General features: G+C 41.4%; 12 non-coding genes and 1 pseudogene across 12 annotated transcripts; all 13 read left to right on the forward strand.

Annotated features, from left to right (window-relative positions):
* Positions 1-128: 128 nt before the first annotated feature.
* LOC134951024 (U1 spliceosomal RNA) lies at positions 129-292 on the forward strand. Its single transcript, XR_010183838.1, has one exon. It is a non-coding gene; the product is annotated as a U1 spliceosomal RNA (small nuclear RNA).
* A 152-nt stretch (positions 293-444) lies between these two features.
* LOC134952639 (U1 spliceosomal RNA) lies at positions 445-607 on the forward strand. The gene has a single exon (XR_010185121.1). It is a non-coding gene; the product is annotated as a U1 spliceosomal RNA (small nuclear RNA).
* A 671-nt stretch (positions 608-1,278) lies between these two features.
* Positions 1,279-1,442, forward strand: LOC134951833 (U1 spliceosomal RNA). Its single transcript, XR_010184499.1, has one exon. It is a non-coding gene; the product is annotated as a U1 spliceosomal RNA (small nuclear RNA).
* Positions 1,443-1,594: 152 nt separating this feature from the next.
* LOC134951971 (U1 spliceosomal RNA) lies at positions 1,595-1,757 on the forward strand. The gene has a single exon (XR_010184604.1). It is a non-coding gene; the product is annotated as a U1 spliceosomal RNA (small nuclear RNA).
* A 671-nt stretch (positions 1,758-2,428) lies between these two features.
* Positions 2,429-2,592, forward strand: LOC134950405 (U1 spliceosomal RNA). Its single transcript, XR_010183329.1, has one exon. It is a non-coding gene; the product is annotated as a U1 spliceosomal RNA (small nuclear RNA).
* A 152-nt stretch (positions 2,593-2,744) lies between these two features.
* Positions 2,745-2,886, forward strand: LOC134953496 (U1 spliceosomal RNA; annotated as a pseudogene).
* A 696-nt stretch (positions 2,887-3,582) lies between these two features.
* LOC134951705 (U1 spliceosomal RNA) lies at positions 3,583-3,746 on the forward strand. Its single transcript, XR_010184396.1, has one exon. It is a non-coding gene; the product is annotated as a U1 spliceosomal RNA (small nuclear RNA).
* Positions 3,747-3,898: 152 nt separating this feature from the next.
* Positions 3,899-4,061, forward strand: LOC134952610 (U1 spliceosomal RNA). The gene has a single exon (XR_010185098.1). It is a non-coding gene; the product is annotated as a U1 spliceosomal RNA (small nuclear RNA).
* A 670-nt stretch (positions 4,062-4,731) lies between these two features.
* On the forward strand, positions 4,732-4,895 carry LOC134950423 (U1 spliceosomal RNA). The gene has a single exon (XR_010183344.1). It is a non-coding gene; the product is annotated as a U1 spliceosomal RNA (small nuclear RNA).
* Positions 4,896-5,047: 152 nt separating this feature from the next.
* Positions 5,048-5,210, forward strand: LOC134952691 (U1 spliceosomal RNA). The gene has a single exon (XR_010185160.1). It is a non-coding gene; the product is annotated as a U1 spliceosomal RNA (small nuclear RNA).
* A 671-nt stretch (positions 5,211-5,881) lies between these two features.
* On the forward strand, positions 5,882-6,045 carry LOC134951009 (U1 spliceosomal RNA). The gene has a single exon (XR_010183826.1). It is a non-coding gene; the product is annotated as a U1 spliceosomal RNA (small nuclear RNA).
* Positions 6,046-12,479: 6,434 nt separating this feature from the next.
* TRNAS-ACU (transfer RNA serine (anticodon ACU)) lies at positions 12,480-12,553 on the forward strand. Its single transcript has one exon. It is a non-coding gene; the product is annotated as a tRNA-Ser (tRNA).
* Positions 12,554-13,651: 1,098 nt separating this feature from the next.
* On the forward strand, positions 13,652-13,725 carry TRNAS-ACU (transfer RNA serine (anticodon ACU)). The gene has a single exon. It is a non-coding gene; the product is annotated as a tRNA-Ser (tRNA).
* The last annotated feature ends 214 nt before the right edge of the window (positions 13,726-13,939 follow it).

Below are 13,939 nucleotides of genomic sequence, written 5' to 3' on the forward strand. Positions count from 1 at the left end.
TGAAAATATGTGTTCTCCCTGGAGTTGTTGTCCCCAGCTGAGAGTTCCCTTGTGCTGCCTCAGTTGAATCTCCTTTACTTGACAGAGATGTGCCTGAGCAGCGGCCCTCCCCAGCCCTATCCCAAATCATACTTATTTTGCATAGGAGATACCATGGTCATGAAGATTGTTCTCCCAGGGTGAGGTTCAGTCATTGCATTCTGGGTATGCTGACCCCTGTTATTTCCCCAAATGTGGGAAACTCGACTGCATTATTTGTGGTAGTGGGGGACTGTGTTTGTGCTTTCCTCTGGTCAGCTCTGGTAAAAGTCAGATTTCTTTGCCTCAGATCTTCCTCTAGCCTTGTTCTTCTTTCGAGAGTTCCCTTGTGCTGCTTCAGTTGGATCTCCTTCACTTGACAGGGGGGTGCCAGAGCAGCGACCCTCCCCAGCTCTAGCCCCACTTCTACTTACCTGCCAGGTGAGATACTATGATCAGGAAGGTGCTTCTCCCAGGGCAAGGCTCACCCATTGCACTCTGGGTGTGCTGCTCCTGTGATTTCCCCAAATGTGGGAAACTTGACTGCAAAATTTGTGTTTCCTCTGGTCGGCTCTCGTATAATTTAGATCTCTTTGTCTCAGGTCTCTCTCCAGCCTAGTTTGCTGTCTGTTTCCACTTCTCTTTTTTTGAGCCGCTCCCTTCTATGCCCTTGCGCACTATCCTGACTTCTCCCGTCTGCTTACTTTGTGCCTTCCAACGCACAATGCGAACTACAGGTAGTGCTGCAGGTCCCACACCCTTTTATTTGCCTTACAGAGCAGCTCTGGAGCTGTTACAGTGCCCAGCTGCTGCAAGATATCAGCTTGAATGCTTCAGGGAATGGGGCATAGCCAACATGAGCCCCACACAGAAGGAGGGTGGAGGTGTTTAATGCGAACTAGGGGTCATCCAAGCGCCGCAAAAGGCTGCCATGCCCTGTACGCCCCTTTTCTCTTTTCATATGCAGACGAGGGTTGAAGCCAACTTTGACCCATTGCTTGGATGACATCACCATATGCAAATCCATCTGCTTCAGGCCTTCCCCCAGGAATGCTTGCACTAGTTGTTGCATTTGGTTTGTTGTTTGGGGGTGCTTCAGTATTATGTAGCCTTCTGCCCTCCCATGTTCATCTGAAAATATGTGTTCTCCCTGCAGTTGTTGTCCCCAGATGAGAGTTCCCTTGTGCTGCCTCAGTTGAATCTCCTTTACTTGACAGAGATGTGCCTGAGCAGCGGCCCTCCCCAGCCCTATCCCAAATCATACTTATTTTGCATAGGAGATACCATGGTCATGAAGATTGTTCTCCCAGGGTGAGGTTCATTCATTGCATTCTGGGTATGCTGACCCGTATGATTTCCCCAAATGTGGGAAACTCGACTGCATTATTTGTGGTGGTGGGGGACTGTGTTTGTTCTTTCCACTAGTCAGCTCTGGTAAAAGTCAGATTTATTTGTCTCAGATCTTGCTCTAGCCTTGTTCTTCTTTCGAGAGTTTCCTTGTGCTGCCTCAGTTGGATCTCCTTCACTTGACAGGGGGGTGCCCGAGCAGTGACCCTCCCCAGCTCTAGCCCAACTCCTACTTACCTGCCAGGTGAGATACTATGATCATGAAGGTGCTTCTCCCAGGGCAAGGCTCACCCATTGCACTCTGGGTGTGCTGCTCCTGCGATTTCCCCAAATGTGGGACACTTGACTGCATAATTTGTGTTTCCTCTGGTCAGCTCTCGTATAATTCAGATCTCTTTGTATCAGGTCTCTCTCCAGCGTAGTTTGCTGTCTGTTTCCACTTCTCTTTTCTTGAGCCGTTCCCTTCTATGCCCTTGCGCATTATCCTGACTTCTCCCGTCTGCTTAATTTGTGCCTTCCAACGCACAATGCAAACTACAGGTAGTGCTGCAGGGCCCACACCCTTTTACTTGCCTTACAGAGCAGCTCTGGAGCTGTTACAGTGCCCAGCTGCTGCAAGAAATCAGCTTGAATGCTTCAGGGGCTGGGGCATAGCCAACATGAGCCCCACACCGAAGGAGGGTGGAGCTGTTTAATGCGAACTAGTGGTCATCCAAGCGCCGCAAAAGGCCGCCATGCCCTGCATACCCCTTTTCTCTTTTCATATGCAGACGAGTGTTTAAGCCAACTTTGACCCACTGCTTGGATGACATCACCATATGCAAATCCATCTGCTGCAGGCCTTCCCCCAGGAATGCTTACACTAGTTGTTGCATTTGGTTTGTTGTTTGGGGGTGCTTCAGTATTAGGCGGCCTTCTGCCCTCCCATGTTCATCTGAAAATATGTGTTCTCCCTGCAGTTGTTGTCCCCAGATGAGAGTACCCCTGTGCTGCCTCAGTTGAATCTCCTACTCTTGACAGAGATGTGCCTGAGCAGCGGCCCTCCCCAGCCCTATCCCAAATCATACTTATTTTGCATAGGAGATACCATGGTCATGAAGATTGTTCTCCCAGGGTGAGGTTCATTCATTGCATTCTGGGTATGCTGACCCCTATGATTTCCCCAAATGTGGGAAACTCGACTGCATTATTTGTGGTAGTGGGGGACTGTGTTTGTGCTTTCCTCTGGTCAGCTCTGGTAAAAGTTAGATTTCTTTGTCTCAGATCTTCCTCTAGCCTTGTTCTTCTTTCGAGAGTTCCCTTGTGCTGTCTCAGTTGGATCTCCTTCACTTGACAGGGGGGTGCCCGAGCAGCGACCCTCCCCAGCTCTAGCTCAACTCCTGCTTACCTGCCAGGTGAGATACTATGATCATGAAATTGCTTCTCCCAGGGCAAGGCTCACCCATTGCACTCTGGGTGTGCTGCCCATACGATTTCCCCAAATGTGGGAAACTTGACTGCATAATTTGTGTTTCCCCTGGTCGGCTCTCATATAATTCAGATCTCTTTGTCTCAGGTCTCTCTCCAGCCTAGTTTGCTGTCTGTTTCCACTTCTTTTTTTCTTGAGCCCCTTTCTTCAATACCCTTGTGCACTAACCTGACTTCTCCTCCCGTCTGCTTACTTTGTGCCTTACAATGCACAATGCAAACTACAGGTAATGCTGCAGGGCCCACACCCTTTTACTTGCCTTAAAGAGCAGCTCTGGAGCTATTACAGTGCCCAGCTGCTGCAAGAAATCAGCTTGAATGCTTCAGGGGCATGGGCATGGCCAACATGAGTCCTACACCGAAGGAGGGTGGGGATGTTTAATGCGAACTAGGGGTCATCCAAGCGCCGCAAAAGGCCGCCATGCCCTGCATACCCCTTTTCTCTTTTCATATGCAGATGAGGGTTCCAGCCAATTTTGGCCCACTTCTTGGATGACATCACCGTATGCAAATCCGTCTTCTGCAGACCTTCCCCCAGGAATGCTTGTACTAGTTGTTGCATTTGGTTTGTTGTTTGGGGGTGCTTCAGTATTAGGCAGCCTTCTGCCCTCCCATGTTCATCTGAAAATATGTGTTCTCCCTGCAGTTGTTGTCCCCAGATGAGAGTTCCCTTGTGCTGCCTCAGTTGAATCTTCTTTACTTGACAGAGATGTGCCTGAGCAGCGGCCCTCCCCAGCCCTATCCCAAAACATACTTATTTTGTATAGGAGATACCATGGTCATGAAGATTGTTCTCCCAGGGTGAGGTTCATTCATTGCATTCTGGGAATGCTGACCCCTGTGATTTCCCCAAATGTGGGAAACTCGACTGCATTTTATGTGGTAGTGGGGGACTGTGTTTGTGCTTTCCTCTGGTCAGCTCTGGTAAAAGTCAGATTTCTTTGTCTCAGATCTTCCTCTAGCCTTGTTCTTCTTTCGAGAGTTCCCTTGTGCTGCCTCAGTTGGATCTCCTTCACTTGACAGGGGGGTGCCCGAGCAGCGACCCTCCCCAGCTCTAGCCCATCTCTTACTTACCTGCCAGGTGAGATACTATGATCAGGAAGGTGCTTCTCCCAGGGCAAGGCTCACCCATTGCACTCTGGGTGTGCTGCTCCTCTGATTTCCCAAAATGTGGGACACTTGACTGCATAATTTGTGTTTCCTCTGGTCGGCTCTCGTATAATTCAGATCTCTTTGTCTCAGGTCTCTCTCCAGCCTAGTTTGCTGTCTGTTTCCACTTCTCTTTTATTGAGCCGCTCCCTTCTATGCCCTTGCGCACTATCCTGACTTCTCCCGTCTGCTTACTTTGTGCCTTCCAACGCACAATGCGAACTACAGGTAGTGCTGCAGGTCCCACACCCTTTTATTTGCCTTACAGAGCAGCTCTGGAGCTGTTACAGTGCCCAGCTGCTGCAAGAAATCAGCTTGAATGCTTCAGGGGCTGGGGCATAGCCAACATGAGCCCCACACCGAAGGAGGGTGGAGGTGTTTAATGCGAACTAGGGGTCATCCAAGCGCCGCAAAAGGCCGCCATGCCCTGCACTCCCCTTTTCTCTTTTCATATGCAGACGAGGGTTGAAGCCAACTTTGACCCACTGCTTGGATGACATCACCATATGCAAATCCATCTGCTGCAGGCCTTCCCCCAGGAATGCTTGCCTAGTTGTTGCATTTGGTTTGTTGTTTGGGGGTGCTTCAGTATTAGGCAGCCTTCTGCCCTCCCATGTTCATCTGAAAATATGTGTTCTCCCTGCAGTTGTTGTCCCCAGATGAGAGTTCCCTTGTGCTGCCTCAGTTGAATCTCCTTTACTTGACAGAGATGTGCCTGAGCAGCGGCCCTCCCCAGCCCTATCCCAAATCATACTTATTTTGCATAGGAGATGCCATGGTCATGAAGATTGTTCTCCCAGGGTGAGGTTCATTCATTGCATTCTGGGTATGCTGACCCCTATGATTTCCCCAAATGTGGGAAACTCAACTGCATTATTTGTGGTAGTGGGGGACTGTGTTTGTGCTTTCCTCTGGTCAGCTCTGGTAAAAGTCAGATTTCTTTGTCTCAGATCTTCCTCTAGCCTTGTTCTTCTTTCGAGAGTTCCCTTGTGCTGCCTCAGTTGGATCTCCTTTACTTGACAGGGGGGTGCCCGAGCAGCGACCCTCCCCAGCTCTAGCCCAACTCCTACTTACCTGCCAGGTGATATACTATGATCAGGAAGGTGCTTCTCCCAGAGCAAGGCTCACCCATTGCACTCTGGGTGTGCTGATCCTGCGATTTCCCCAAATGTGGGAAACTTGACTGCATAATTTGTGTTTCCCCTGGTCGGCTCTCGTATAATTCAGATCTCTTTGTCTCAGGTCTCTCTCCAGCCTAGTTTGCTGTCTGTTTCCACTTCTCTTTTCTTGAGCCGCTCCCTTCTATGCCCTTGCGCACTATCCTGACTTCTCCCGTCTGCTTATTTTGTGCCTTCCAACGCACAATGCGAACTACAGGTAGTGCTGCAAGGCCCACACCCTTTTACTTGCCTTACAGACCAGCTCTGGAGCTGTTACAGTGCCCAACTGCTGCAAGAAATCAGCTTGAATGCTTCAGGGGCTGGGGCATAGCCAACATGAGCCTCACACCGAAGGAGGGTGGAGGTGTTTAATGCGAACTAGGGGTCATCCAATTGCCGCAAAAGGCCGCCATGCCCTGCACGCCCCTTTTCTCTTTTCATATGCAGACGAGTGTTGAAGCCAACTTTGACCCACTGCTTGGATGACATCACCATATGCAAATCCATCTGCTGCAGGCCTTCCCCCAGGAATGCTTGCACTAGTTGTTGCATTTGGTTTGTTGTTTGGGGGTGCTTCAGTATTAGGCAGCCTTCTGCCCTCCCATGTTCATCTGAAAATATGTGTTCTCTCTGCAGTTGTTGTCCCCAGATGAGAGTTCCCTTGTGCTGCCTCAGTTGAATCTCCTTTACTTGACAGAGATGTGCCTGAGCAGCGGCCCTCCCCAGCCCTATCCCAAATCATACTTATTTTGCATAGGAGATACCATGGTCATGAAGATTGTTCTCCCAGGGTGAGGTTCATTCATTGTATTCTGGGTATGCTGACCCCTGTGATTTCCCAAAATGTGGGAAACTCGACTGCATTATTTGTGGTAGTGGGGGACTGTGTTTGTGCTTTCTTCTGGTCAGCTCTTGTAAAAGTCAGATTTCTTTGTATCAGATCTTCCTCTAGCCTTGTTCTTCTTCGAGAGTTCCCTTGTGCTGCCTCAGTTGGATCTCCTTCACTTGACAGGGGGGTGCCCGAGCAGCGACCCTCCCCAGCTCTAGCCCAACTCCTACTTACCTGCCAGGTGAGATACTATTAAGTTGATTTTTGAAAGAAAACAATACTGTCAATATACTATTAAAACAAATTTAAATGGTAAAAGTTATTGTACTTTAAGTAAAAATAAAAGAGCTAAAATATCAATCCCAGTTTTGGATTACTTTAATTAACAAAAAAAATGCATATAGCAGAGGATAGTTTCAATCTGCCTACCTCTTGGTTATGGGCCCAGCATGCTTCCATTGCAGTACTCTGCTGCACATGTAAGTGCAAGAGATCCTGAAGCACTCACTCATCATGGGAAAGTACCAATGTGTTTCTTCGTTGGTTGATCTAAGAAACATCTTACAAAAACTCTCCAGATTATTGACTTTCTAAAGTTTTTCTAGGAAACGTTCTAGATGAATACTTATTAGCCTTTGTCAGTAAGTACTTTTCGTAAAGTGTCTCTGTGGCGCAATCGGTTAGTGTGTCCGGCTACTAACCAAAAGGTTGGTGGTTCAATCCTACCCAGGGACGTAACTGACCTTGTTATCAGATTTTGGTGATCTTTAAGTAGACAAGTCAAAATTTCAAAACCCTTTTTATGATGTAGGGTACCTGGCCTTCTCTGATGTAATCAGAGTTAGATTTGATTCAGTGATTTTATAAAAACAGCTAGGAAGCACAATTTAGCAGTGGGTTGCAGAGAAAAAGAAATATGCTGGCAAAAAAATCCAATTGAGTGATTAAACAGCTCTTCATTTTCTGGCTTTATTTTTATGCTAACAAATTTGTTCTCTGAAAAGTGTCCACAAAGCCAAGTCTCTGATTAACACCTTTGAAAGGATGGTTTTTCACCTATTACTAAATTAAACTTGCTTCATTGGAAAGGCAGCAAGATGCATCCTCATTTCAATGTCTACTGAAATAATACAAGTTGACACCAGGAAACATTAACGCCACTGCATCCTTGCTGCTTTCTCATGTGGAAGTCTGTTTAATGTGAAAACAAGGTGATATCTAATTAGCACACAGGTAAGGAATTAAGAAAATCTTTATTTAAGGATGAAGATGTTTCTCACAAAATCGTTGCCCCAATGCATCATTGAAATTCAAAATGGAAAGATGATTTTAATATATCACTTGTACATTTTGTATTGCTCTTCTGGTGACAATGTAGTTTGTTTTTGTCAATTACCATTTTAATAATAGGGTAAAGAAAATTAAGTGGATTTTTGAAAGAAAACAATACTTTCAATATACTATTAAAACAAATTAAAATGGTAAAAGTTATTGTACTTTAAGTAAAAATAAAAGAGCCAAAATATCAATCCCAGTTTTGGATTACTTTAATTAACAAAAAAAAAATGCATATAGCAGAGGATAGTTTCAATCTGCATACCGCTGGGTTATGGGCCCAGCATGCTTCCATTGCTGTACTCTGCTGCACATGTAAGTGCAAGAGATCCTAAAGCACTCACTCATCATGGGAAAGTACCAATGTGTTTCTTCGTTGGTTGATGGAAGAAACATCTTAAAAAAACTCTCCAGATTATTGACTTTTTAAAGTTTTTCTAGGAAACGTTTTAGATGAATGATTATTAGCCTTTGTCAGTATATACTTTTGCAAAGTGTCTCTGTGGCGCAATCAGTTAGTGTGTACAGCTATTAACCAAAAGGTTGGTGGTTCAAACCCACCCAGGGACGTAATTGACCTTGTTATCAGATTTTGGTGATCTTTAAGTAGACAAGTCAAAATTTCAAACCCCCTGTTATGGTGTAGGGTACCTGGCCTTCTCTGATGTAATCAGAGTTAGATTTGATTCAGTGATTTTATAAAAACAGCTAGGAAGCACAATTTAGCAGTGGGTTGCAGAGAAAAAGAAATATGCTGGCAAAAAAATCCAATTGAGTGATTAAACAGCTCTTCATTTTCTGGCTTTATTTTTATGCTAACAAATTTGTTCTCTGAAAAGTGTCCACAAAGCCAAGTCTCTGATTAACACCTTTGTAAGGATGGTTTTTCACCTATTACTAAATTAAACTTGCTTCATTGGGAAGGCAGCAAGATGCATCCTCATTTCAATGTCTACTGAAATAATACAGGTTGACACCAGGAAACATTAACGCCACTGCATCCTTGCTGCTTTCTCATGTGGAAGTCTGTTTAATGTGAAAACAAGGTGATATCTAATTAGCACACAGGTAAGGAATTAAGAAATTCTTTATTTAAGGGTGAAAATGTTTCTCACAAAATCGTTGCCCCAATGCATCATTGAAATTCAAGCTGGAAAGATGATTTTAATATATCACTTGTACATTTTGTATTGCTCTTCTGGTGACAATGTAGTTTGTTTTTGTCAATTACCATTTTAATAATAGGGTAAAGAAAATTAAGTGGATTTTTAAAAGAAAACAATACTTTCAATATACTATTAAAACAAATTAAAATGGTAAAAGTTATTGTACTTTAATGAAAAATAAAAGAGCAAAAATATCAATCCCAGTTTTGGATTACTTTAATTAACAAAAAAAAATGCATATAGCAGAGGATAGTTTTAATCTGCCTACCTCTGGGTTATGGGCCCAGCATGCTTCCATTGCAGTACTCTGCTGCACATGTAAGTGCAAGAGATCCTGAAGCACTCACTCATCATGGGAAAGTACCAATGTGTTTCTTCGTTGGTTGATGGAAGAAACATCTTACAAAAACTCTCCAGATTATTGACTTTTTAAAGTTTTTCTAGGAAACGTTTTAGATGAATGCTTATTAGCCTTTGTCAGTATGTACTTTTGCAAAGTGTCTCTGTGGCGCAATCAGTTAGTGTGTACAGCTATAAACCAAAAGGTTGGTGGTTCAATCCCACCCAGGGACGTAATTGACCTTGTTATCAGATTTTGGTGATCTTTAAGTAGACAAGTCAAAATTTCAAACCCCCTGTTATGGTGTAGGGTACCTGGCCTTCTCTGATGTAATCAGAGTTAGATTTGATTCAGTGATTTTATAAAAACAGCTAGGAAGCACAATTTAGCAGTGGGTTGCAGAGAAAAAGAAATATGCTGGCAAAAAAATCCAATTGAGTGATTAAACAGCTCTTCATTTTCTGGCTTTATTTTTATGCTAACAAATTTGTTCTCTGAAAAGTGTCCACAAAGCCAAGTCTCTGATTAACACCTTTGTAAGGATGGTTTTTCACCTATTACTAAATTAAACTTGCTTCATTGGAAAGGCAGCAAGATGCATCCTCATTTCAATGTCTACTGAAATAATACAGGTTGACACCAGGAAACATTAACGCCACTGCATCCTTGCTGCTTTCTCATGTGGAAGTCTGTTTAATGTGAAAACAAGGTGATATCTAATTAGCACACAGGTAAGGAATTAAGAAAATCTTTATTTAAGGGTGAAAATGTTTCTCACAAAATCGTTGCCCCAATGCATCATTGAAATTCAAGCTGGAAAGATGATTTTAATATATCACTTGTACATTTTGTATTGCTCTTCTGGTGACAATGTAGTTTGTTTTTGTTAATTACCATTTTAATAATAGGGTAAAGAAAATTAAGTGGATTTTTAAAAGAAAACAATACTTTCAATATACTATTAAAACAAATTAAAATGGTAAAAGTTATTGTACTTTAATGAAAAATAAAAGAGCAAAAATATCAATCCCAGTTTTGGATTACTTTAATTAACAAAAAAAAATGCATATAGCAGAGGATAGTTTTAATCTGCCTACCTCTGGGTTATGGGCCCAGCATGCTTCCATTGCAGTACTCTGCTGCACATGTAAGTGCAAGAGATCCTGAAGCACTCACTCATCATGGGAAAGTACCAATGTGTTTCTTCGTTGGTTGATGGAAGAAACATCTTACAAAAACTCTCCAGATTATGGACTTTTTAAAGTTTTTCTAGGAAACGTTTTAGATGAATGCTTATTAGCCTTTGTCAGTACCTATTTTTGCAAAGTGTCTCTGTGGCGCAATCAGTTAGTGTGTACGGCTATTAACCAAAAGGTTGGTGGTTCAATCCCACCAAGGGACGTAATTGACCTTGTTATCAGATTTTGGTGATCTTTAAGTAGACAAGTCAAAATTTCAAACCCCCTCTTATGGTGTAGGGTACCTGGCCTTCTCTGATGTAATCAGAGTTAGATTTGATTCAGTGATTTTATAAAAACAGCTAGGAAGCACAATTTAGCAGTGGGTTGCAGAGAAAAAGAAATATGCTGGCAAAAAAATCCAATTGAGCGATTAAACAGCTCTTCATTTTCTGGCTTTATTTTTATGCTAACAAATTTGTTCTCTGAAAAGTGTCCACAAAGCCAAGTCTCTGATTAACACCTTTGTAAGGATGGTTTTTCACCTATTACTAAATTAAACTTGCTTCATTGGAAAGGCAGCAAGATGCATCCTCATTTCAATGTCTACTGAAATAATACATGTTGACACCAGGAAACATTAACGCCACTGCATCCTTGCTGCTTTCTCATGTGGAAGTCTGTTTAATGTGAAAACAAGGTGATATCTAATTAGCACACAGGTAAGGAATTAAGAAAATCTTTATTTAAGGGTGAAAATGTTTCTCACAAAATCGTTGCCCCAATGCATCATTGAAATTCAAGCTGGAAAGATGATTTTAATATATCACTTGTACATTTTGTATTGCTCTTCTGGTGACAATGTAGTTTGTTTTTGTCAATTACCATTTTAAAAATAGGGTAAAGAAAATTAAGTGGATTTATAAAAGAAAACAATACTTTCAATATACTATTAAAAAAAATTAAAATGGTAAAAGTTATTGTACTTTAATAAAAAATAAAAGAGCAAAAATATCAATCCCAGTTTTGGATTACTTTAATTAACAAAAAAAAAATGCATATAGCAGAGGATAGTTTTAATCTGCCTACCTCTGGGTTAGGGGCCCAGCATGCTTCCATTGCAGTACTCTGCTGCACATGTAAGTGCAAGAGATCCTGGAGCACTCACTCATCATGGGAAAGTACCAATGTGTTTCTTCGTTGGTTGATGGAAGAAACATCTTACAAAAACTCTCCAGATTATTGACTTTTTAAAGTTTTTCTAGGAAACGTTTTAGATGAATGCTTATTAGCCTTTGTCAGTACGTACTTTTGCAAAGTGTCTCTGTGGCGCAATCAGTTAGTGTGTATGTCTATTAACCAAAAGGTTGGTGGTTCAATCCCACCAAGGGACGTAATTGACCTTGTGATCAGATTTTAGTGATATTTAAATAGACAAGTCAAAATTTCAAACCTTCTCTTATGGTGTAGGGTACCTGGCCTTCTCTGATGTAATCAGAGTTAGATTTGATTCATTGATTTTATAAAAACAGCTAGGAAGCACAATTTAGCAGTGGGTTGCAGAGAAAAAGAAATATGCTGGCAAAAAAATCCAATTGAGTGATTAAACAGCTCTTCATTTTCTGGCTTTATTTTTATGCTAACAAATTTGTTCTCTGAAAAGTGTCCACAAAGCCAAGTCTCTGATTAACACCTTTGTAGGGATGGTTTTTCACCTATTACTAAATTAAACTTGCTTCATTGGAAAGGCAGCAAGATGCATCCTCATTTCAATGTCTACTGAAATAATACAGGTTGACACCAGGAAACATTAACGCCACTGCATCCTTGCTGCTTTCTCATGTAGAAGTCTGTTTAATGTGAAAACAAGGTGATATCTAATTAGCACACAGGTAAGGAATTAAGAAAATCTTAATTTAAGGGTGAAGATGTTTCTCACAAAATCGTTGCCCCAATGCATCATTGAAATTCAAGCTGGAAAGATGATTTTAATATATCACTTGTACATTTTGTATTGCTCTTCTGGTGACAATGTAGTTTGTTTTTGTCAATTACCCTTTTAATAATAGGGTAAAGAAAATTAAGTGGATTTTTTAAAGAAAACTATACTGTCAATATACTATTAAAACTAATTAAAATGGTAAAGGTTATTGTACTTTAAGTAAAAATAAAAGAGCAAAAATATCAATCCCAGTTTTGATTACTTAAATTAACAAAAAAAAAATGCATATAGCAAAGGATAGTTTCAATCTGCCTACCTCTGGGTTATGGGCCCAGCATGCTTCCATTGCAGTACTCTGCTGCACATGTAAGTGCAAGAGATCCTGAAGCACTCACTCATCATGGGAAAGTACCAATGTGTTTCTTCGTTGGTTGATGGAAGAAACATCTTACAAAAACTCTCCAGATTATTGACTTTTTAAAGTTTTTCTAGGAAACGTTCTAGATGTATGCTTATTAGCCTTTGTCAGTACATACTTTTTACAAAGTGTCTCTGTGGCGCAATCGGTTAGTGTGTCTGGCTACTAACCAAAAGGTTGGTGGTTCAATCCCACCCAGGGACGTAATTGACCTTGTTATCAGATTTTGGTGATCTTTAAGTAGACAAGTCAAAATTTCAAACCCCCTGTTATGGTGTAGGGTACCTGGCCTTTTCTGATGTAATCAGAGTTAGATTTGATTCAGTGATTTAATAAAAACAGCTAGGAAGCACAATTTAGCAGTGGGTTGCAGAGAAAAAGAAATATGCTGGCAAAAAAAATCAAATTGAGTGATTAAACAGCTCTTCATTTTCTGGCTTTATTTTTATGCTAACAAATTTGTTCTCTGAAAAGTGTCCACAAAGCCAAGTCTCTGATTAACACCTTTGTAGGGATGGTTTTTCACCTATTACTAAATTAAACTTGCTTCATTGGAAAGGCAGCAAGATGCATCCTCATTTCAATGTCTACTGAAATAATACAGGTTGACACCAGGAAACATTAACGCCACTGCATCCTTTGCTGCTTTCTCATGTAGAAGTCTGCTTAATGTGAAAACAAGGTGATATCTAATTAGCACACAGGTAAGGAATTAAGAAAATCTTTATTTAAGGGTGAAGATGTTTCTCACAAAATCGTTGCCCCAATGCATCATTGAAATTCAAGCTGGAAAGATGATTTTAATATATCACTTGTACATTTTGTATTGCTCTTCTGGTGACAATGTAGTTTGTTTTTGTCAATTACCCTTTTAATAATAGGGTAAAGAAAATTAAGTGGATTTTTTAAAGAAAACTATACTGTCAATATACTATTAAAACAAATTAAAATGGTAAAAGTTATTGTACTTTAAGTAAAAATAAAAGAGCAAAAATATCAATCCCAGTTTTGATTACTTAAATTAACAAAAAAAAAATGCATATAGCAAAGGATAGTTTCAATCTACCTACCTCTGGGTTATGGGCCCAGCATGCTTCCATTGCAGTACTCTGCTGCACATGTAAGTGCAAGAGATCCTGAAGCACTCACTCATCATGGGAAAGTACCAATGTGTTTCTTCGTTGGTTGATGGAAGAAACATCTTACAAAAACTCTCCAGATTATTGACTTTTTAAAGTTTTTCTAGGAAACGTTCTAGATGTATGCTTATTAGCCTTTGTCAGTATGTACTTTTTACAAAGTGTCTCTGTGGCGCAATCGGTTAGTGTGTCTGGCTACTAACCAAAAGGTTGGTGGTTCAATCCCACCCAGGGACGTAATTGACCTTGTTATCAGATTTTGGTGATCTTTAAGTAGACAAGTCAAAATTTCAAACCCCCTGTTATGGTGTAGGGTACCTGGCCTTTTCTGATGTAATCAGAGTTAGATTTGATTCAGTGATTTAATAAAAACAGCTAGGAAGCACAATTTAGCAGTGGGTTGCAGAGAAAAAGAAATATGCTGGCAAAAAAAATCCAATTGAGTGATTAA

The sequence above is a fragment of the Pseudophryne corroboree genome, chromosome 8, assembly GCF_028390025.1.
Source record: "Pseudophryne corroboree isolate aPseCor3 chromosome 8, aPseCor3.hap2, whole genome shotgun sequence".
Lineage (NCBI taxonomy): Eukaryota > Metazoa > Chordata > Amphibia > Anura > Myobatrachidae > Pseudophryne > Pseudophryne corroboree.